Genomic DNA, 22,698 nt, shown 5'->3' with positions numbered 1-22,698 from the left:
CAGAGCTTTACAAGTAAATTCTTTATTCAGGATTTAACATGACAAACTACCACTTATTAAGGAGATATCTGCACATCAGCTAATAATTATAAAGTGTTGTTTTATGTCTTGTAATAATGTATAGTCCATGTGTGCGATATAGTGAGAGTTATTGCTAGGTTATTTGTAATTCCCAAGTAAGTTGTCCAGTACTTTGCGAAATTCCGAGAAAAGTTTTATAATAGTAATCTGGAATAATCGCGTATGATCAGTAAGAGTTGAGCGTAGCGATGGAGGCTATGCCTACGCAGAAATATGACGTCAGAGCGCCTACCTAGAATAATGTAACCGGACAGGTTAGTGAGAGTGTAGGATCACCCAAGGGGCATGAACGATGAGGTTCGTGGGTGAAAACCGCATTGACTAGAGGGCGCCCGAATAGGGCGAATAAAAGACGAAGCATGCTGTTTTAAGGGGTTTTTAGACCTTTTGATCTTGGAGTGCCGGATTCGAGTTTTAGGTGGAGTTTGTCGGAGGATTCGTGAGTGAGCGACAAGTTGACTACGGGAATGACAACGGCAGGTTCTTTTCTTGAGAATGCTTGAAGATTTTCAAGCAGAGCTGATCGCGATATGACGGCCCATGTGGAATCGAGCCTTAGCAGAATGTCCCATTAGAGAAAGTTTCCTGCGGAGTGGTAGACAGCATGCAACAGTCAGAAACGATTAGAAGAAAAAGCATAGTACATCGCCAGGCACAAAGACAGCTGAAGAATATGCAGTACGGTAATCCAGACCTACATGAGATGGCAGCAAAAAAATCTGAAAAGATCTGATAATGTAAGAGTTTTCATTCTATGTTAAAATTTGTTTAGAAGAACAAGAAATTTGTGTGCATTGTAACTAAAGGACACTAGTAGAGAACTTTTAATGAGAATTTGATTGAATTAATTAAGCCCTTGTGGAACAAAGAGGAGTTGTTAAATAGGCAGTAATTTGTGAATGACTAGACTTGCTTAAAATGAAATTTAGAATTAAGATAATCATTGATAGAGTATTAATGAAAGTGTTCAATAAGTATTCTTTGAGTAACTTATGAAAGGAGTTATATAGTAGTAGTAGTAGTATTTTGCTTAAACCTAATCCTTTCATAATTGAAGATTTAACTTGCTCTGATTCATTGTGATTTAGTATAACCCTTAACTTAGAGTGAATTTTGATTCATTGAGTATTTAAACTTACATAACTGAAAATGTTTTATGTTTTTCCAATAAACATATTTTGTACCTTATACCTGAGTTATGCCTGATTACGAATTCAAACCACCACTTATGAAATTGAACCTTTTGGTGGGAAGGAATTTAGATATAATTGTTTAAGTGAGATTCGGTCTACAACTGGTAACTGAATCTGCACAGCGCTAGCGTGAGATAAATTATTGTGTGTATCCTTTTAAATTTTGAATTATTTCCCTGAACAAGCGTCTCTTCTGTTATAGGATATTGGCTGGCACAGCAAAAATATAAATTTTGCCAATATCCGAAGAGGAAATAAATCTGAATTAGTATTTTAGGAGCACTACAGTAGATTAGAAGGAGAGTTATTATAGAGGTAGAATAAGATAAAATATAGAGAAAGCAGCGACATAACAATAGAGTAGCCAGTAGGACTTTGATTGTACAAAGTTTTGAGTAAGCAAAACTTTGGATTCTAGAGACAGTAAATTATTGTATAATAAGATTGAACCTACGACTTACGAAATAACATTATATGAAAGTAAGGATATAACAATAACACAGCCAACAACTTACATCTATAACAAGTGTCATTAATTAGTGTTGAAAACGTCAAAAAGTGTTCACGAATTTCAATATCTGCTTCAAATATATGTAAAAATCTAAAAATTACTGAAATTTGCACCTGTTGACTAACATCAGGAGTACAATCGAGAATTATTGAATAGTACTTTGCCTGTCGAATCATATTTACAATACTTTGTTGAATTTTGGTTCCCATATCAACAATTATTCATTTTGCACAATGGGTGATAGATACGAATTTTGTTTCTTACCTATAATTTTTTTCCCAAACATCGCATTAAATGATCTTTTAAAAGTGAATCAAATTCTGCAATTCTATGATTCCGAAAAAATGACCATTATGGGCTGTGTACAAAGTATCAAAATTACCTCTAAAAGCTAAATTATGTTCAGATAAATAAAGCATTGCTGCTACTGTTCGTCTTAAAACATTTCTTAACTGTTCTGCTTCAAATTTCATGACGTCTTTCACTTACATGTTGCCAGTCAGAAAAGCCATTATTAGATAAAAAATTATCATCAGAAGAAAATAATTTGCAACAAAAACAAAAAAAATAGAGTTGGAAGAGTTTGAATATACAAGCCATCTTCTGTTTTGCTTCTCTCCGTGTGCAATTGTCCTAACATAGTGAACTGTGGAAAAACGCCTCTTGTTGTCATCTTTTGGAAAATCATTTTCAGTCAGAGGAGACGGTGGACCACGTTGTACAATTGTGTTGTGTTGTTCAAAATTTTGGGCCATGTTGCTGGATCATCAATAGTAAATAGTTCACCTTCCTCTGGTGTCTTAGTTTTAGGATCTTCAATACTCGTTGTTTGACCAAATGCATCATGTTCTCCGCTTCCTTTGAGTATTTCAGAACTCTCATTATTAATTAATGTTGAAGCTGAAGAACCATTTGTAGTTATTTCAGAACTCCTGTTATCAACTGATATATCTGAACAAATATGAGTTCAATTTCATAAATTTAAACAGTGAATTTCTTTGATGTTCCTCAGCCGCTTCTTTTTCTTGCTTTCGCTTTCATTTTCCATGCCCACTTGGGTATTTTCTTCCATAATAATCTCTCATGACTAGTCATACTCTAGAATTAAATGATTAATTTAATTATAAAATAAATTAAAACAAAATTATTTACCTGATAAATAAAATATCTAAAATAGATAATATTAGCAAATAAATAAATCTAACATACATTGAAAACTGCTATTGAAGAAAAATTCTGATGTTGGATAACCTAAAACCAGTTTACAAAATATATTTTTTTAAGATGTTTTGCAAGTAATGTCACTAAGAAAACTGCCATGACAGTATGTGTATATACTTAAGTGTTCATAAAATCAAAAAACTCCTTAAAATTATTAAAAAACACCTGTTTTAAAATGCACTTTTCCCTATTTAACACTATGTTGTATGATATTTTTATATATCTTATCTTAGAGCAGTTTCAAATACTACCGCTCTAGCGCAATGATCTTATTTCGCTTACTATAACAACAACAGTTTGTTGTGAAATTATATACATACATTTTTCTATATAATAATATTTTTTATATAATAATTACAATATTAATTTATATAATTTTTTGCCAGCAAAGGTTGGCCGATGTAGAGCCTCTGCTATTAATGGCTATCAAAAAAGTTAAGCAAGTTTGAGCATGGTTCATAGTTGGAAGGCAAACTGTGCCACTGCACAGTTCACACACACCCATGAATAGGGCCTTGATGGCAATTCCACAAGCATGGGAAGAACCTTTGAACAACAGTGCAAATTTAACAATAAGAAGATTAAGGAACAAAAAAATAAATTGTACTTTTCACTTTATTTATTTATTTTCTGTATGTTAGATTCAGTAAATACAATTTGTAAATAATATTTCATTCAAATAAAATGTGTAAATTTAGATGAACAGATTTAGTGTTGTTGATGTGTTTATACAAATTTAAGTAAGACCATAACATTTTTCCCCCCTTGTGAAACTTCATGCCACAAACTAACCAGAGAATTTTTTTTTTTTTTTTTAAAAATCCACTCAGTGAAACTGTGTCAACCCTTGGAAGCAAAAGTAAGTGGGTATTTATTTAATAGACAGAATTTTAGTGGAGAATGTTTCACCTGAAAAGTGACAAAAAATAAAAAGGTAACATAGCATGCAGATAACAAGCGAATCAACATGCATATATCAAAATATACTCTTCATTGGAAGAGAAAAATTAAAAAACATTAACAAACTTAATAGCCAGACCCATTCTTCATTTAAATGATACCAAATGATGAAAACAATATGTGCATGAATTTCAAAACTTTGAAAAGCTGATGAATTTCTTGTTTGCTGTGATCATAAATATTTATTTGAGGGTGAACATTGTTTTTTTCCTTTAAAATTTTTCTTTCTTTCTTTCTGAGCTAATTTTCATTTGAAATAAGAATAAATAATTATTTATTTGTATTGGAAAGAATATCTAATATAATAATTGTGTTATATATCCCTACTGTGAAATAAATCTCGGGCTGAGAGGACAACAGTCAATTGGGAATAACGGAAATGAGTTTTACATAATTGAACTATGTAAAAACCATAGTTCAACTTGTTTAGAGATTTCACATGGAGAAAAATCACATGAATTACACGTAAGCACCAGTGGCAAATCATACACTATGAACATCAGCACAAATGTTAAATCAGAAGAATAAGAAAAAAAAAATACTGTCTTTTTCACTTTAATTTTTGTATGTTAGATTCAGTAAATACAATTTGTTAATATTAGTCAAATAAAAGGTAACATAGAAATTAACAAAGTATACATTACAGAGCTAATATTCATTTGAAATAATAAGAAATAACTATTTATTTGTTGTGCTGGCAAAAGAAGTTTCTAAACGAAAACGCTGCGGAGAGTTCAAAACCTTGTTTTCTCATATCCGTTACTTAAAATTACTAATGCTAAAGAAAAAATAAATTCCAGTTACAGAAATAGGTTATGAGCACAAGGAATCGAATGTAAAATTAATAGTCATATTGGTTTTAAAAAAATAAATAAATGTAAGCATTAATTTACTACAACAATAATTTCCCACGGGAACCAAGATTTCTAACCTAAACACACGATTTCTCACCTACGTCTAACAATTTGGTGATATAAGAGATATCTTTAAGATAAGACTTAATGAGAAATCTACAGTGTTGGAAAATAAATTCACATACATTTTATTTATTTATTAATTTTGCTCAGTTCTGTTAGAATGTGTAGTTCAACTGAATTTTAAAAGTAAAATAGAGAAAATAACCAATTCGAGAAAAAAAAAAAAAAAAACATCATTTCACTTGTCAGAATTCCATACTCTAACAGCACTCGGAATTCGAAACAGGAAATAACATTTACCCTAAACAAAACGGCGCATAGACTTTCCCACCAAGCTTGGGAAAACACAGCATTAGCAACTGTGGGAAGGAATTAATACAATTCCTTCTCACAGCCAATCAGATAGTAATCTAAATTAAGTAAACTAGCTTTTCTGGTTATTTACAGAAATATCTTTCAACTAATGTGTTTTTGTGCTGTGAATATATGTTAGTCCCAGTAAAACCTATAATGAAAAAGTCATCTCAACTGTATTTTCAGACGTGTGTTCTGTGCTGTGAATATACGTTAAAAGTCAACAATTTGGAATATTCAAAAAACCTAGATAGTACCAAGATGTTCCCATTCTGGAAAGAAATGTAAGTTAATTTTTTTTTTTTAATGTTTTGGTAAGCTTAATTCTAATATTGAACGGTTTTTTTTTTTTTTTCATAAGAATAATCATAGGGTACATATTAGAGTATCAGATGGATACATTAGTGACTTTTCATGTCGAATGTGTGTGTGTTTGAGGGACACCAGCATATAATTAAATTATTCAGAAAAGCCTAAACACTGCCGCCATCACAACTCTACTCTAAGAATTCCCACCCTTTAACAGGAAAGAAATACCCCAAAATGTATTGGAAAATTAGTACAGCCATCTATAGACAACCGAAGACAAAACATGACAACAGTGATGGATGTGTGTCACCCTCGGAAAATTCCAAGATATCTTATCTCAAAAACATCACCCACAATTCCATAGGCAAACTAAAACACCATGTGATATCACAGAGACATATGTTCCCCAGAAATTTCCAAACACAACATCATGATTACTTATCTCTAAAATACACCCACAATGTTATACACGAACCCAACACACTGCGTGATGGCCCTGACAGAAGCGGGGGGGCAGCGAAATTCCAAACATTCCAAAATTTATCTTATCACTATCCATCACCCATAATGCCATATGCAAACCATTTACTTATCTACAACTCATAATACACATCCAAGACTTTGAAGGCGCCCCCCCCCATTCGACCTACTCCTATTTTGTTCATAGTATCCCACCAATCACGACAAGAATCCTTATCCACTGATATCTCCCTTTTCTATTCAAAACAATAACATCACTTATTTACAACCAACAAATTATGTCGCTTGTTTACATCTGATAATAAACATTCATGTCGCAATTCCTTATCTTATCTTGATCTTGTTAGAAGTGTCCCACCAATCACGACACGAATCGTTATCTCTACCATCGCCCATAATTCCATATGGGAACCAAAATACAAGAACTGAAGCCATTGACACATATGCCCCCAGGGAAATTCCAAACATCCCAAACCCATGACATCATCATCTCAACAACCAATGATGTCACGATTCCATATCTGATCTTGATCTGGTCAGAAGTGCCTGGTATACTACTTTCTGATCTTTTCACCAGACTTGGCAAAAACGTTCTTTAGCAGCTTCTGTCAACTGTTTTGACTTCTGTTTTGATTCTGGTGTGTGTAATGGTGAATCCAAGTGTCATCCATAGTAATAAATCAACACACAAAATCGGTTTTATTCTTCTTAAAATGCTTCAAACACTCTTCGCAGATTTTCATGCAAGTGCGTTTTTGATCTGCCCCAAAGTGAGTATACTTTCCTTGAAGTCGCATAGTTTTAAATTATGGTGGCATTCCTTTGGCAGATATCGCTTCCCTATATATTAAACGATGTAACCAATTCATATCCTCAGCTACTTCCTTGACCATAGAAACTACCCTACTGTCTGCATGTAAGTGCATGATCTCCATCCAAACATAAGTCCACATTTTTCCCACTGGATACCTTTTTATGTATTATGTAAGTATTGAGAGTGAAATATTTCTTCTCCAGTTGTTTGGGATGACAAAGTTCTACATAACAGAATATCGTCATGAATGTTGTCATCATGCGCATAACTTGCAAGCATATATGTTAACTGTGCATCATTTGTAATATCAGTATTCTCGTCTGTTCGTAATGTATAATAACAGCTCTTCTAAACCCTCACTTAACTGAGATTCTACGTCACCTGCCATATTATTAATTCTGCGATGGACAATGCCATTTGAAAGAGGAATCAAATCAACATCTTTTAGTATCTTGTTGCCAAACATACGAGGGTGGTCCGAAAAGTTCAAGTCGTGGACTATAGATGGCAATGAAATTTTTTTGAAATGACTACAGGAAGTTAAAGAGGCAGCGAAGGAAAAGAAGAAAGCATATCAAAAGTTCCTGGTGAATAAGTCAGCTTGTGTTCTTAGAGAATACAGAGACAAATGTAAGAAAGCTAAACATGGTGTAAAACTAGCTAAAGAAAAGTCATGATAGGACTTTGGCAAGAACATAGAAAATATTCTGGAGGTTGTTGAAGAAGCTTAGAGATGGAGGAAAGAGTGCTGTAAAAGGAGTTGGCGATGATAAAGGTGACATGGAAATGGGAGAAAAAGATATCCTTGAAGTATGGAGTAATTACTTCGAAAAATTGCTAACTGAAACATGCTTTCCCGAAAGAGACTGGAGTTTGGATGGAATGTGATAGTGGTGGGAGACTTGCAGAAAGTGAGAAATTGAAGTATGTGTCAGGTCATAAGATTGTTTTGATGGAAGAAAGCCAGAATGTGAGTGAAAATAGTGGCGCTTGATAGGGAATTCCGATGTTGTACAAGTTGGAAAAGAGAGCGGTGATCAAAGAGAGAGTGAAAGCAATTATACAGAGAGAGAAAATGGTTTAAATGATGAAAAAAATGAGGAATTATTTGTAAGGAGTGAGATCGAGTAGTTGCGCAGACTGATACACAGTGCGCAGCGGAAGTTGGAGCACCTGCAAAACTTTCCAGAATGCCTCAACTAATGGAAATAAACAAGTGTTTGAAAGGAAAAATAAGCATAAGAGTGTGAGAGTTTCAGAAATGAAGGAAAGAGTGCTGTACGGTGACTCGTTATTAAGAGGTGTGATAGAATGAAGTTTAACTAAATAGTAGTTATCAGGTGCGAAATTTAAGAATGTAAGTGAGTATTAGAGTGCAAAAACAGAGGGTGAAAGAATGGATAGTTGTGGTGGGTACGAATGAATTGAAAGGAGATAAATTTTTTATGAGAGAGGACTTGAAAGTACTGTTAAAGGTAGCAAAAGAAAAGAGTGAAAGAGGATGATGAGTCTGTTTCTGCAGTATGACAGAGAAGAGTTTAGAAGGAGGGCCATAATCACAAATGACTTTATGCGCAGGTTATGCAGACAGTGTGGTGTGGAATGAGTTTGATGGGCGAAAGGATTTATACAAGATGGATGGCCTGCATTTGAATGGATTTAGTGTGCAGAGATTGGAAAAAGTGTTGCTGAATGAAGTGAAAATGGATGTGCAGAACCAGGGAAACTAGAACTACCAAGGAGAGGGAAATTGGATATGCGGACATCAGTGAGACAGTTGAGTGTAAGAATGTATATGATGTACCCAAGCCAGTACTAAGGACAAACGATCGGAATAGGATAGTTAGAATAATGCATCAAGATAGGGGTAGGACAAAGGACCTCTGCACTTCATGTATACTAATGCCAGGAGTATTAGGAACAAGGAAGAATTTTTGGCCTTGGTTGGCTCTTCCTGGCCACAGGTTATTGGCATTAGTAAAACATGGCTGACAGAAGATGATATAGTTAGTGGGATGGAATGTGTAGGTTATGGTGTGTTTAGGAGGGACAAAGAGAATAAAATGGGGGGGGGGGATTGTTATTGATGATAGCTGATGAACTGCAGCCAAGGAGAATTGAAGTTGTATTGCAGGGTAGTGAAAATAGCTCATTTGAGGCTATTTGGCATGAGATTGAGACTGGCAGAACAAAATATACAGTTGGGTGCTGCTATAGACCAGGTGATGGAATAGATGGTGGAGGTAGTATGCATAAACAAATTGATATGAGTGGGAGGAGGGTAATTATTATGGGGATTTCAGCTATGGTAACATTGACTGGAAGGAGGAGAGGACACACGTGAGGAAGGAAATGGATTTTATCCAATTATTAAGGGATAACTACCTGAGGCAGCATGCAATTGAAAATACTAGGGGTGTGAGAGTGCTTGACCTGGTAATAGCATCTGAGAATTTGACATGAATATGACCATGCTTCCACCTATTGGTGAGAGTGATCATAAGGTCTTGACCTGGGAGGTGGCTAAAGGTGTGGAATTTTCGATTAAGACAGGGTATATGTGGAATTACCGTGCTGGCAAGTATGACAAGCTTAGGAGATTGCTTGGTTCAGTGGCATGGCATGTAAAACTGCAAGGGCTAGATGTCGATAGAGCATGAGAAGTGGTTAAGAAGCATTTACAGGAGGTTATGGCTGGTTGTTTACCTAGGGTCCGAATAGTAAAACAAGTAGGGGTTAAATGGATGAATAACGCCATTAAGCTTGAGCTGCAAAAAAATAAACAACTGTGGAGGGCATTTAAAGAGAAGGGTGACCTGCAGGCACATGAACGGTATAAAGCACAGGCCAGAAGGGTAATGAGTGTGGTAAGAAAAGCAAAAGCAGATTATGAAAGGAAACTAGCTATGCAAGCTAAAGAGAATCCCAATCAATATGCTGCAAGCAAAAAAAAAAAAAAAACTGTACTTGTCAGAATGATTTTACGGAATGCTGATGGTAAGGAGGACACTGAATTAGTCGATATAGTGGAATTACTGAGTGAGCACTTCGCAAGAGCATATCATCCAGGTGGTGATATTGAAAGAATGAAGGAACCATTAGTTTATACAGGAATTGTGATGAATGAAGTGGAGGTGAATAGTCTATTACAGAACCTTAATGTGAATACATCTGTGGAATTGGATGGTATACCGGCACAGGTCTTATGTGAAGGGCTAAAGAATTATCGGTCCCCTTAACCATGTTGTTTAATCTGAGTCTTGGGTCTGGTTTAGTCCGGAAGGTGTGGAAAGAGGGGAAAATAGTTTCACTGCATAAAGGAGGATCCAAGGCTATTGTTGTAAATTACCGACCGATCAGCATATCAGGAGTCATTGTCAAAGTCCTGGAGAAAGTAGTCAAGGGAAAAATACAGGAATGGATTGATGAAAATGAGATACTGTATGGGGGACAGCATGGCTTTGAGAAGGGTAGATCATGCCTCAGTAACTTGCTCAAGTTTTATAACAAGGTGACGGCTGAACTGGATAAGGGTAATGGGTTTATTACAGTGATACTGCTGGACCTAGCTATGGCCTTTGATAGGAAACCACATGGAATTCTAATCCGTAAACTGCAACATATGGGAATGGATATAGGGTTGGTGAGATATCAGAGAGTAGTGTATTCAGGAGTAGAGTCTAATAGACGACCTGTGACTAGCAGTGTGCCGCAGGGTTCTGTTCTTATATCACTGCTGTTCAATTTGTTCATTAACAATGTAGGGAAGGATCCGAGAGGAATGGTTCATTTGTTCGCTGATGATGCAAAGTTGGGTAGGGCAATAGTGAATGCAGAAGATGTCAAAATCTTGCAGGATGATTTGGATGGATTGGAGTTCTGGGCTAAGGAGAATGGATGTCAATTTAATGTGACAAAATGTAAAGTTATGCATTTTGGTGTGAAAAGATTAGTAGCAGTATAACACATTCCTGGAGCTGTACTCCAGGAGATGAGGCCAGGGACTTGGGAGTGTTGGTGTTACGGAGATGAAGTTTAGGAGACACATTGCAAAAGTGGCTAAATCAGCTCATCAAATCACTTGGTTATTGAAAAATACTTTGATGAGCAGAGACAAGCAAGTTATTGTTCCTCTGTACCGAGCCTTGATAAGACATCATCTCGACTACTGTGCCCAGATTTGTTCACCTAGGTTTCTTCTTGATGGGGAGGAGGTTGAGAGGATCCAGAGACGAGTGATCAAGATGATAGCAGGTCTATGGAATGAACCTTATGTGAACAGGTTGCAGATTTGTGAGTTGCAGAAATTGGTTGATAGGCAGAAGAGGGGAGATATGATTGAGACATTCAAATTGCTGAAGGATTTCTATAGGATTAATTCAGAGGATATTTTTGAGATCAGGACAGGTGGTGGGAGAACTAGGGGACATCTATGGAAGCTTGGCAAGAATGTGGTTAGCAATTGTGTTAGAGCTGGGTTCTTTACTTTTAGAGTGGTAAATGAGTGGAATAAGCTGCCAGAGTCTGTTGTGGGTGCTATGACAGTGAATGAGTTCAAGGCAAGGTATGATAGATACTGTGAGAATGCCGAATAGTTGTGTGGACATGATGCTTAGGGCCTCCCTCGATGACTCTAAGGACTCCCTGGAGTCGCCCGTAATAATAATAATACTTGAAGTAGAAAAAGCCATCGAATGCTTGAAACATGGAAAGGCAGCAGGAGCAGGGCCGCATTTACCATTAAGCACATGAGCCACAAGATGGGGGCCTCATTTTAAAAATTTACTCCTTACAAAGAACAATAAAAAAATAGTGTAGTTATAGTTGCAAAATAAAATACTTATTTTTAAATATTAAATTCATAACAAAAACTAGAGGCCGCTGAAAAATTTGTGAGGCTTCCTTCATGTATGTAAGCGTACCATTTCTTTGCTGGACGTATATACACGTCCAGCAAACCTGGATAATATTCTGTCCACCTGCTGAAAGAACATGGATAAGAAGTGTAGTTTGACCGTGATGTCCATCACGCTGAAAAGAACACTTAACTACATTACTTGGAGTACGTAGTAGCTACGTTCTGTGGCCTACAGCAAGAAACACAGTTGCTTGCCCTTTGCTCGGTAACCGGAGTCTACGTTATATCAGACTAAATATCTATGAGTTATAATTCATTTTGCTGCTTGTTTTTATCGTATAATTACAGTTTTTAATGCCAGCGTAAAATAAATCCTTTCATACTTCCTTCACTTCATATTGTATCGCTTTGGAAGATCAATGTCACTATCAATTTTTTTGCGAATGGATTGGCGATTATTTTAATCGCCAATATATTTTAATATTTTCCAAGAACTTGATTGAAGATAATTATTTTTGTCAAACAATTATTTTATAAATTCATAAAAATCCGAATCTAAAAATGAATATAGACTCCATCTGTTCCAAATTAAGTTTCCTATTTTATTCATAATCTTAGTTCGAAGGTTAGTTATCATACGTAAATCTTGAATCATGTCATTTAATGCATAATTTTTATAACGTAATCTGTAGGTTTTTGCATTTCAACTTTCTTGGTTCCCCCCTAATTACGCACTACAAATCAAAATAAACGGCAGTTATGAAGTCAACTGTTACGTACATATTTTCGGCTAATATTATGCGACAGTTTTGAAGTAGCGATATTTTCCCTACAGTTAATCTTTTGAAACATGTGTTGGTGCATGCGTCAAAATGAAATTTTATTTCCAAAATTTTCATAACAGAATTAATTCGCCTTTAATGGCTAACTCTCCCCCCCCCCCAAAAAAAAAAAAAAAATTATTACCACACATACAAATACTGCTAGATAACATATGCACACTTTCTTTTTGTTTCAATGCGTTATTTTTCAAAAGTAATTGTACTGTTGCAGTTTTAAGCAAAAGACAAAGGCGTGGAATCTCTGATAAAATACCATTGGATATAAATTAAAAAGACTCGCAATCGGGAACTCCGAGTAATTCAGTTTAACACCATTTGTTGTTGTTCATAAAAAAAATAAAAATCGTTCCTAAAATTAAAATGTTTGACCCATATAATCTTATTTTGCAAGGAAAGGAAGCAAAATGTCATATTTGTTTCAATAAATATTACTTAAAATATATAAATATTTGACATAATATTTCCATTGCAAACAAACATTTTGAGTATTTATTTTAACACATGTGAAATTCGTTTTTATTTGGGAAGAGACACAGTAAGTAAATTGTGCAGCAAAAAAAGGGACAATCAAAGAAATACAGTGCACATAACTACAATAATCCGTTAACGGTTGGAGGGGGGGGTATAATTGAATTTTAACAGATAGAATGCTGATGAAACATCAGCATTCTGACTTTTTATTAGGTCAAAGGGATTTTGAGTATATATTTGCGAACAGATATATCCAACATAACTAAGCCAGTTTTGCTGTAAAAAATTGCCACATTTGAAGAAATATTAGCGGCATAATAATAAAATAGCAAAATTCATAATGCTTCAGAATAACTTGATAATTTTGATAATACCAAAACAAGATGTAGAAACTATTATTATTAGTCCTTTTTAATTATGAACTCGATAAAGATATACTTAATAAATTTGTGTTTTTAAATAAATATACTAGTTTCATTTTGTCACAGATGGTTTTCACTGGACTACCTGGACTTTCAGACTATAATTCTTATCAATATTGTAAAAACTCGATTGTAGCTTAAATATTCCAAAGCACGATGGATTTTTTACTTATGGGACTTGACCTAAGAATGTTGTGAAAAATAACCTTGTTTGTCTGTATATTTCGGATTAGATATTTTTGTAAATAGCCCTTTGGAAATTAACCATATATACTTTAATAAGAATATGTTAGTGTTAAAGGCAATGCTTTTCGCTGGAGCTGTATGTAATAGATCTACATGGCAGCATTAGAAAGGTTGTTTATTGAATTTTGTGTGTATGAGAAAGGCTTAAAAGCTCTGTACGTAAACACCTCCAAAGTCAGTCAGAAAGGCTCAGACAACTTTCTGCTGGTCGGCAACTTACAATCAAAAGAAGGCACTGAAGAGAACAAAGAGTGGGCCGAATGTGAAACTTAAGATGAAAGAATCATGTCGAATTCATCGGGGTTACAAACTTCATGCGAGGTCTCAGAGAAGACAATAAAAGCGGGCAGAGCCAAGCATATAGGGCTTCCCGGATCCAGAATTCGCTATAGAGAGAAAGACTTTGAGTTGCCGAAAGGAATGTTCCAATCGCCGGAGAAAAGCTTCTAGGCCAGAGAGGAATCCCGGTTGACAGTTGGCGGCAATTCGAGTTAGTGGAGGAGGCAGTCGTCCAGGCATTTTTGACGAGCCCAAGCAAAGAAAAAAAAGCGAGACAAATTACCCGAAGCGCCTTCCCTTGGAAGTTTTTCTGTTCGCCATGGGAGAATAACTTTTTGCCGAAGAAGCTGTATATGAGTACCGTAGGGCGCAGTTCACAGTCTGTTGTTTTCCCAATGAGATATTTCTGAAGCCAGATTTTCTGAACGAAGCTCAAGATCTGAGATGAGAGAATTGCCTTAGAACTTTTTGTGCAAGACCTTTGACTGAATGTGCGATACAGAGCTTTTGTAAGTTAAATACCTTTTGTACAATTCCTCTTATAATATGTTTTAGTTGAACAATTAAGATTTAGATTAACAGTAACAAGAAGTGTCATTAAGAGATACTGTTGGCATATTTGAAGTTGACATACAGTTTGTAAAAGTATCTTAGAGAGTTAGCTAACCTCTTTGCAAGTATACTAGAAGTTAATAAGTGGAAATTGTAAACAGAGTAAATAAATTTTTGAGTTAAAGAAAGTTTTTTGCGATCATTTTGAATCAAGTTCCAGAGACAACAGAGGATTTTTTGTGTGCTGCTGCTATTTGTATTAATTAACAGCAGTTTCTATATCACATAAAGCATTTGAATTTCAAGTTTATTATTATTAATAAATTAAATTGATTTTTCAGTTCATTTTTTTGTGCATCAAGACTCTACTCAACATTTTACCCTAAAATGAGTAAAAAAGTGGATGTTAGTGAGCATAGCAAAAAAGTTATCGTTACTACTTCTTACCTCCTACGTTTTAACTAAAGCTGGAATTATTATGCTTATTACTGCAACTTAAAAAAATCAAAGCTTTTGAATAAATCTTGTAATAAATAAATGTTGTCATTCCATAAATATGATGATTTTTGCTATAATTTTTATTACGTAAATTCAAAATTTTTATTTTTAGTGAGAATATCTGAACTTTACAGTTCATGAAGTTCCAATTTTTACCTTGATTAGCAAGCTTAATTTGGTTGCATTTAAATTCTTTAAAAAAAAAAAAAAAACTTTCATCGCTAAGAAATAGATTTGCTGCTGTAAATGAAGAAGCGAATTTATTAACAGATGAGACAAAATTTAAAGATGAAAAGAATTAAAAAAAACGAGAAAAAAATTAGTGACGAAGTGTCACAATCTAAAAATGAAATTATATTACATGGGAAAGAATTTCCCATGTAATATAAGATTTTTGGAAATTAATGAAAGAACAAAAAGCTGTTTTGACATTTTTTGAAGGAAGATATAGATCAAGACAAGTACAAGACTAGTATTGATAAAATTTTACAAACTTATGGGACTGATATTGATCCAGAAAAATTTACTGATGAAGTTAAGCAATTTTTAATAATGATAAAGGAAGAAAATTCTTCAATTAAAAATATTTACAAATTTATAAACGATGGGTTAAGGTCTACTTTTCCGAACGTACAAACAATTTTAAAAATATTTTTGACGATGTCTATTTCAAATGCAAATACTGAACGCTCATTTTCAGTGTTGAAACGAATAAAAAATTATTCAAGAAGCAACTTGCACCAAAATAAAAACAAGTGACATGTCGTTATTATGCATTGAATCAGATGTACTGGACTCGATCAATTATGATGACATTATAGATATATTTGCTAAAACCAAAGCCAGAAACAAAACTTTTAGTTATTAATTTTTTTATTCAATTTAAACTGAATTATTTTTATACTTTTCTAAAATGCAAATATATGTATACCAATGTTGTATTGTGTTATTAAAATGAGTTATTATGGAAATGTTGACTTTTATTATCAATAAACTAAAAAAAAAATAAAAAAAAAGCCTATTTTTGAGGGCCTCATAATGATGTTGCGATTCGGGCCTCCAAAAGTATAAATGCGGCCCTGAGCAGGAGCAGATGATATTCGACCAGAAATGCTGAAGTATGGAGGTATAACAGTGGCTACACTGCATAGTTCAGAAGGCCTGGACAGAGGGACGAATTCCCGATGATTGGAGTAGAGCTCTCATAGTATCCATATATAAAAATGGGAAATAAAAATGAATGCGAGAATTACAGAGGTATTTCCCTACTGAGTGTTCCTGGTAAGATTTATACAAGTATACTTGAGAAACGGGTGAGAAGAATTGTGGAAGAAAAGCTTGGTGAAGAACAAGCTGAATTCAGGCGAAATAGATGCTGTTAGAATCAGATCTTCACTTTACGACAAATAATTCGGAAATCATTGGAATATGAGAAAGATCTGTATTTAAGTTTTGACGATTTGGAAAGGCATATGACAAGGTGCCAAGAGAGAAGCTATTCAATACATTACAGTTATATGGTGTCAATGGGGCATTATATCAAGCAATTCTTAGTTTTTATTTGAGTTGTAAGTCAGCAGTTAGAATCGAAAGAAGTACTGGAAGATGGTTTAATGTTAAATCTGGTGTGAGACAAGGATGTACATTATCCCCACTGTTACTTTTTATCTCTATGGATCACTTTATGAAGGAAGGTGGTATTAAACATGATATAAAAATTGGAGATGTTAATGTCAGCTCTTTACTTTATGCGGAGGATGTTATACTTCTAAATAAATCCGCTACAAGTTTGCAAGATTCCCTGACTAAATTGAATAACTGTTGTAATAGATATGGTATGAAGGTCAGCAATAAAAAGACAGACAATGAAAATAGGCAGAATCGTTGAAAATCTCAACTGCGTTGTGAACGGAGAACCTGTGGAACAAGTAAAAAGATTTCAACTACTTAGGTACGATTTTTAGTGACGATGGTAAATTAAATATGGAAATAGATAACAGAATCAACAAAGCTGGTATGGTAGGAAGTCAACTGATTACATTCTTATGGAACAAGAGAGAAATTAGTGAGAACACTAAATTAGCTGTATACAAGACAGTGTTCAAACCAGTTTTAACTTATGGATCTGAGATCTGGGTCAGAAGTAAAACACTTGACCAAAGACTAGAGACGGCCGATATGAGAGTCCTGAGAAAGATTAGAGGCATGAACAGATGGCAACAATGTCAATATCACATTAAAAACGAGAATATTTGGGAAGAACTTAACATTGTCAGCATCCAGGAATGCGTTGGCAGAGCTAATCTCAGGTGGTATGGTCACTTAAGCAGAATGGGAGAGGAAAGATTAGCAAAACAAGTGTTCTCTGTCAGGTTGGCAGGAAAACGACCCAGAGGAAGACCAAGATATAGGTGGATTGATATGGTACGAAGTGCCTTACACGATAGAAATGTAAGATCTAATAATGTTGGAGTCTTCACAAGTAACAGACTGATTTGGAGGAAAATTGTACATAGAAAGTTAGTAATGATGTAAATTTTTCACGTTGTACTATCATATCCTGTATACCCCTTGAGGGTACATGACAGAAATTTGATGACGATCATAAATTATATGAGCAACTGATCAAAATAATTAAATATGCACACAGGAAATCATCATATATTAAAAGAAGTGCAAAAAAGGATAATGACATACGCTGGATTACAGATGAATTAAAAATGATTAGGACTAAAGTAAAATTACACAGTAAGCATATTAAGCATTTCTACAGTTTAGTTTTTGAAAATGCATGTAAAAATTCGGTAATCCTTTAAAGCAAAAAATAAAATACGCAAAAGAAAAAAAGTAAAGAATTTAGTTTGGTAAAACAGTTGAATCATCATTGCCTTTTGGGAATTCACGTGAATTCCCAAAAGGCAATGATTCCACTGTTTTTTTTTTTTTTTTTTTTTTCGAAATGAAGGATCGACTTTACCAACAGTGGTAATTCTGATTTTGGCCGTACAGACAGGTCGAAGTACGAAAGTGAATAAATAATTGATTTTAACTGTATGCAATAAATGAGGATGAAGTAATTAATGTGTTAATTTTTAATCGGATTAAAAAATGGCGAGTATATTCATATAAATGTCCAAACGTTACAGTTAAAGTTTCTTTATGCATATTAATAAATCTTTGGAACATCGGAAATTTATAGAATTCTTAAAGATTACGTCAATTCTTCCATTATTTCAAGGAGTGGTCAGGAACGGTCATATATTTTCACTGCCAGCTCTAGCTATGATCAAATGAGTCGAAAAGAAAGTGATACAAGGGCTAGGGCGTACTTCTTAAGCGACACTCAGCCCTGTCGCCCTACAGCTGCGAGAAGTGGAAGAGGTCTGCTGGGTGTGATTGAAGAAACGAGCCCAGCCGGTGGAGAGAATGTTGCGAGTGGGAACGTTGAATGTTGGAAGCATGACTGAAAGGGGAAGAGAGGTGGAAGACATGATGAGGCATACAAACGTAATCAAAAATTAGAGACCAATATCTATATTATCGGGTCTCAGGGGTTATTGAAAATCCCTCCCGAAAGAAAAAACAGATTAAGTAATTAATTAAATTACATATCCGTTTACACCTCTAATCAGTACTGGTTCAGATCCGGATTCGATGCGGAAAAAGTGCTGTTCAAGTTCCATAATACAGATTAGTATTATAAATAAAGGAAGGCACACATGAGTCGTTTTTCTTGATATATCTAAAGCATTTGGCTGTGTGCATCATTTTTTATTCCTTCTGCAAATGTCTAGATACAGTATAATAATAGTTTATAACGATTGTTTCGAATCCTATTTGAATAGGAGTAAGCAGTATACCAGCTTCAGATATCAGTTTTTAATATTTTGTTACACTTCGCTAGTGTAACAAAATAATAAAATATGGAATCCTACAAAGCTCAATACAAGTACCTATCCTGTTTTTAATATACAGGGAGATCAAATTAAAGTATCCATGTTTATGGCCTTGTAAAGTGACATCCAGTGATCCAAATGCTTCGAAACTTTGCAGGAATACACGTTGTGCAGAAGCGAGATCTGAGGTTTTTTTCAAAATTCACCCACCAAGGGCTTGTAAACACCACGTTACATAGCATTTGCATATCATGCAACTCGGCAGGTGCGAGGAGGATTTGAAGAGATTTCTTTCCGGTTAATACCGCCCACAGTGATGGCACTAACTTTGCCCTAACATGCTTTGTTCATGAAGCAGTACTAAAACAATTGCAATGCTGTTACTGTGCTGCATTCCTCGCATTTCATTGCCTTAACAAATGTCGACGAAGTCCAGTACCTCAATGTGCTCTGCGACGAATAATTAGTAGTTTTCAAGTAACAGGTTCGTTGGGAATTAGAGGTGGCAGTAGTCGAAAACCAGTTAGTTTACAGCAAGTGAACTTAGTCAAACGCTATGAAAAACAGCGTTTGTTCCTGCAGTGCACGTGTTATGTCAAGACACATGACTTGTGTGCCCCGGACATTGAAAGTTGATTAACATTCCTTGCTTGATTGGAGTGGATGATGGCCATTGATGATTTTGTTGGGAGATGAGGCTCACTTTTACATGAGCAGATCTGCGAATAGTCATAATTTCGATACGGGCTGCGCAAAATCCGCATGCAGCCCAACAAATTGCTTTACATTTACCCATACTTACTGTCTGGTGCGGGTTTATAGTTTTCTTTGTCATTTTACCTTTCCTTGAGGACATTCACTGCACCCAAAGATATAATTTTTTTTTTGTGTGTGTGCCACAGCTGTGCTATGAATGAATTCAGTTATTTTCATGCAGGATAGGGTCCCTCCACACATGTTGATCGGTACAAGTGTTTCATCGATAAATTACACTGAAGATAGAGGAAACAAGCATGCGTTTCCCATTTCATGGCCATCTTGGTCATTTGATCTGGTCCACCCCGTGACTTCGTTCCCTGGGGATTTCCCCAAGATAGGGTTTATCATAATCATCGTGGTAAGATGCCAACTCTGAAAGATAGTAACTCATAATTTGTGCGACATCAGTCCCGTCCAACTGAGTTCTGCCGTCGAATACTGCTAAGAATGCAGTTTGTGGCATACCGGAAAAACTTTGGCTTCGATTTTCTTTGTAACAAGAGGAATCTTTTAGCGGATTTCCTGAAGTGAAGGTGATTTTTCCAATCTCACATGGATCTAGCTTTACTTTATTTTTTATATATTCTTTTAAATTTCGTATGCTGGGAGATTCGGATCTATAGCAAAATTATATTAATGGCAGTAGATCGTTTAATTGTTGGAATGTAGCTTGGTTAGATAGATGTTTAAGTCGGTTGAACTGAGACTGTATAGAATAGTTCCTTTGCGTTTTATATTATCTGTATCATCCTACCGCAATGATATCTTGGACTGCAGAGTTGTCACATGATAATAACTATCGAAGAGAGCGAACACGGGTGAGAGTTCTGATTTCGTGATAACATAGCGTTGACCATATATGACATATCACATCTTCAAAAGTGTACAACTTTTGACTGTGGGTGCTTTCATATAATCCAGGAATTTAGCATAAAAATAATTAAACTGATGGGCTCACTTTAGTGAGTTACGGGCATGGCATACCCCAGTTACCTGATGCTGGACCATGCCTTACTTTATGTAATATATATCTGTTACATTATCTACAGACTGGTCCTCTCTCCCTCTTTCTTTCTTTCCTTCCTTCTTTCTTCTCTTCTTGTTCCTTACCCCTAATGCTATTAGAGTATTCGAGGGTTAGGGGTGAATCTTTCTTATCTTGCTGTGTAATTTTGCCTATCACAGCCAACAAAGTGGGAAAGCTAGCTCCAATAGGTTCCGGTTGCAAGACCAGATAAATGGCGAGGGTTGACATCAGGAAAGGTCATATATTTTCACTGCCAGCTCTAGCTATGATCAAATGAGTCGAAAAGAAAGTGATACAAGGGCTAGGGCGTACCTCTTAAGCGACACTCAGCCCTGTTGCCCTACAGCTGCGAGAAGTGGAAGAGATCTGCCGGGTGTGATTGAAGCCCAGCCGGTGGAGAGAATGTTGCGAGTTGGAACGTTGAATGTTGGAAGCGTGACTGAAAGGGGAAGAGAGGTGGAAGACATGATGAGGAAGTTGGACATTTTATGTGTGCAGAAACTAGGTGGAAGGGGGAAAAGGCAAAGGAACTACGAAACGGTATAAATTCTACTCTGGAGCGAATAAAGTGGGAAGAAATGGTGTCGGAATTGTGATGTGTGGCAGAATGAAGGGCGAAGTACTGGAGGTGGGTAGCAGGAACAACAGGATCATGCGAATGAAACTGGGTCTTAGAAAAGAGCAACTGGTCGTCTTATGTGTATATGCCCTACAAGTTGGTTGTACAGCAGAAGAGAAGGATGAATTCTGGAATAGATGAAGAAATGAGAGAGCTGGAAGAAAACGAGTTGGTGATTGTCAGAGGAGACTTAACGGATACATGGGGAGACAATAAGGACTGTGAAAGGGTGCATGGTGGACATGGATTGTAAATGATGAACCGTGAAGGAGAGAGTATTTTGGGCTTTGCAATAGCGTTTGATCTTGCAATTGTGAACTCCCTTTTCCGTAAGAGAGAAGAGCATTTGATAACATTTAGAAGTGGTAATAATAGTTCACAGATTGACTACATCTTGACTAGAACAGAATATCTTAAGGCAGCAACAAAATGTAAGGTAATCCCAACAGATCAAGTGGTGCAGCAACGCCGGTTGCTGTGCGCAGACTAAAATGAAGTTGAAGAAAAGAACCTTTGGGAGTCATGGGAGGAAGAAAATTAAGTGGTTTCACTTAGAAGAAGAGAGTTTGAGGAACCTTTTCAGGGAGTTGTTAGAGAGGATTTCGGATGGACTGGAATGATTGGTGGAGACATAATTCCAAAGCAATTCTAAGCTGAGCAATTGAGGTTCTTGGTGAAACATCCAGAAAGATCAGAGAGCACAAGGAGGATTGGTGGTGGAATAATAATGCACTAGAAGCAGTGATGGCTAAGAGGAAGGTAAAGCAGAAGTTGGACAAGTCAAGAGTGGAAAAGGACAGAAAAAGCGAGAAGCCAAGAGAATTGTTGTACAGGCAAAGGCCATGGTATATAAGACCTTTATGATCAATTAGAAACAAAGGAAGGACAGAGAAAGATTTATCGATTGGTCAAATGTAAAAATAAGGCATCAAAGGACATCGTACATGTGAGACAGATCAGACTCTGGAGTAAGGGTATTAATGAGGAATGTGGATATATAAGAAACAGGGAGAATATACTTTGAAGGGCTTTTGAAAGAAGAAAATACGAGGAATCGGAGAGAAGATGCTGAGCCTTATGAGGAGATGGTGCAGAATATTAGTAGAGTGGAAGTGAAGGAAGCCATAAAGAGGAAGAAGAATGGAAAATCGGTGGGTACTGACAGGATCCCAATGGCGGCATGGAAGTCACTGGGGGAAGAGGGAATTGACCTGCTGTGGGACCTGTTAATAAAAGTTTGTCAACAGGAAAATATACCTGAAGAATGGAGAGAATGTACCCTTGTCCTCATCTACGAGACTAAAGGGGATGCACAACACTAAGAATTACAGAGGAATAAAGTTGATGTCGCACACAACGAAAATCTTAGAGAGGGTTCTTGATGGAAGA

General features: G+C 35.7%; 1 protein-coding gene across 3 annotated transcripts in view; it reads left to right on the top strand.

The window, feature by feature from the left end:
- Positions 1-22,698, top strand: part of LOC150094991 (uncharacterized) — a 41,267-nt gene that overhangs the window by 13,420 nt on the left and 5,149 nt on the right. For all 3 annotated transcript variants that reach the window (XM_090411123.1, XM_090411126.1, XM_090411125.1), the window contains exon 2: positions 5,424-5,521. The gene's annotated coding sequence lies outside the window, so the exon portion shown is untranslated. The remainder of the gene's footprint in view (positions 1-5,423; positions 5,522-22,698) is intronic.

The sequence above is a fragment of the Typopeltis vanoorti genome, chromosome 21 (genome assembly GCF_054136105.1).
Source record: "Typopeltis vanoorti isolate ZY-2024b chromosome 21, IOZ_Tvanoo_1.0, whole genome shotgun sequence".
Taxonomy (NCBI): Eukaryota; Metazoa; Arthropoda; class Arachnida; order Uropygi; family Thelyphonidae; genus Typopeltis; species Typopeltis vanoorti.
This window is presented reverse-complemented; position numbering and strand designations above follow the sequence as displayed.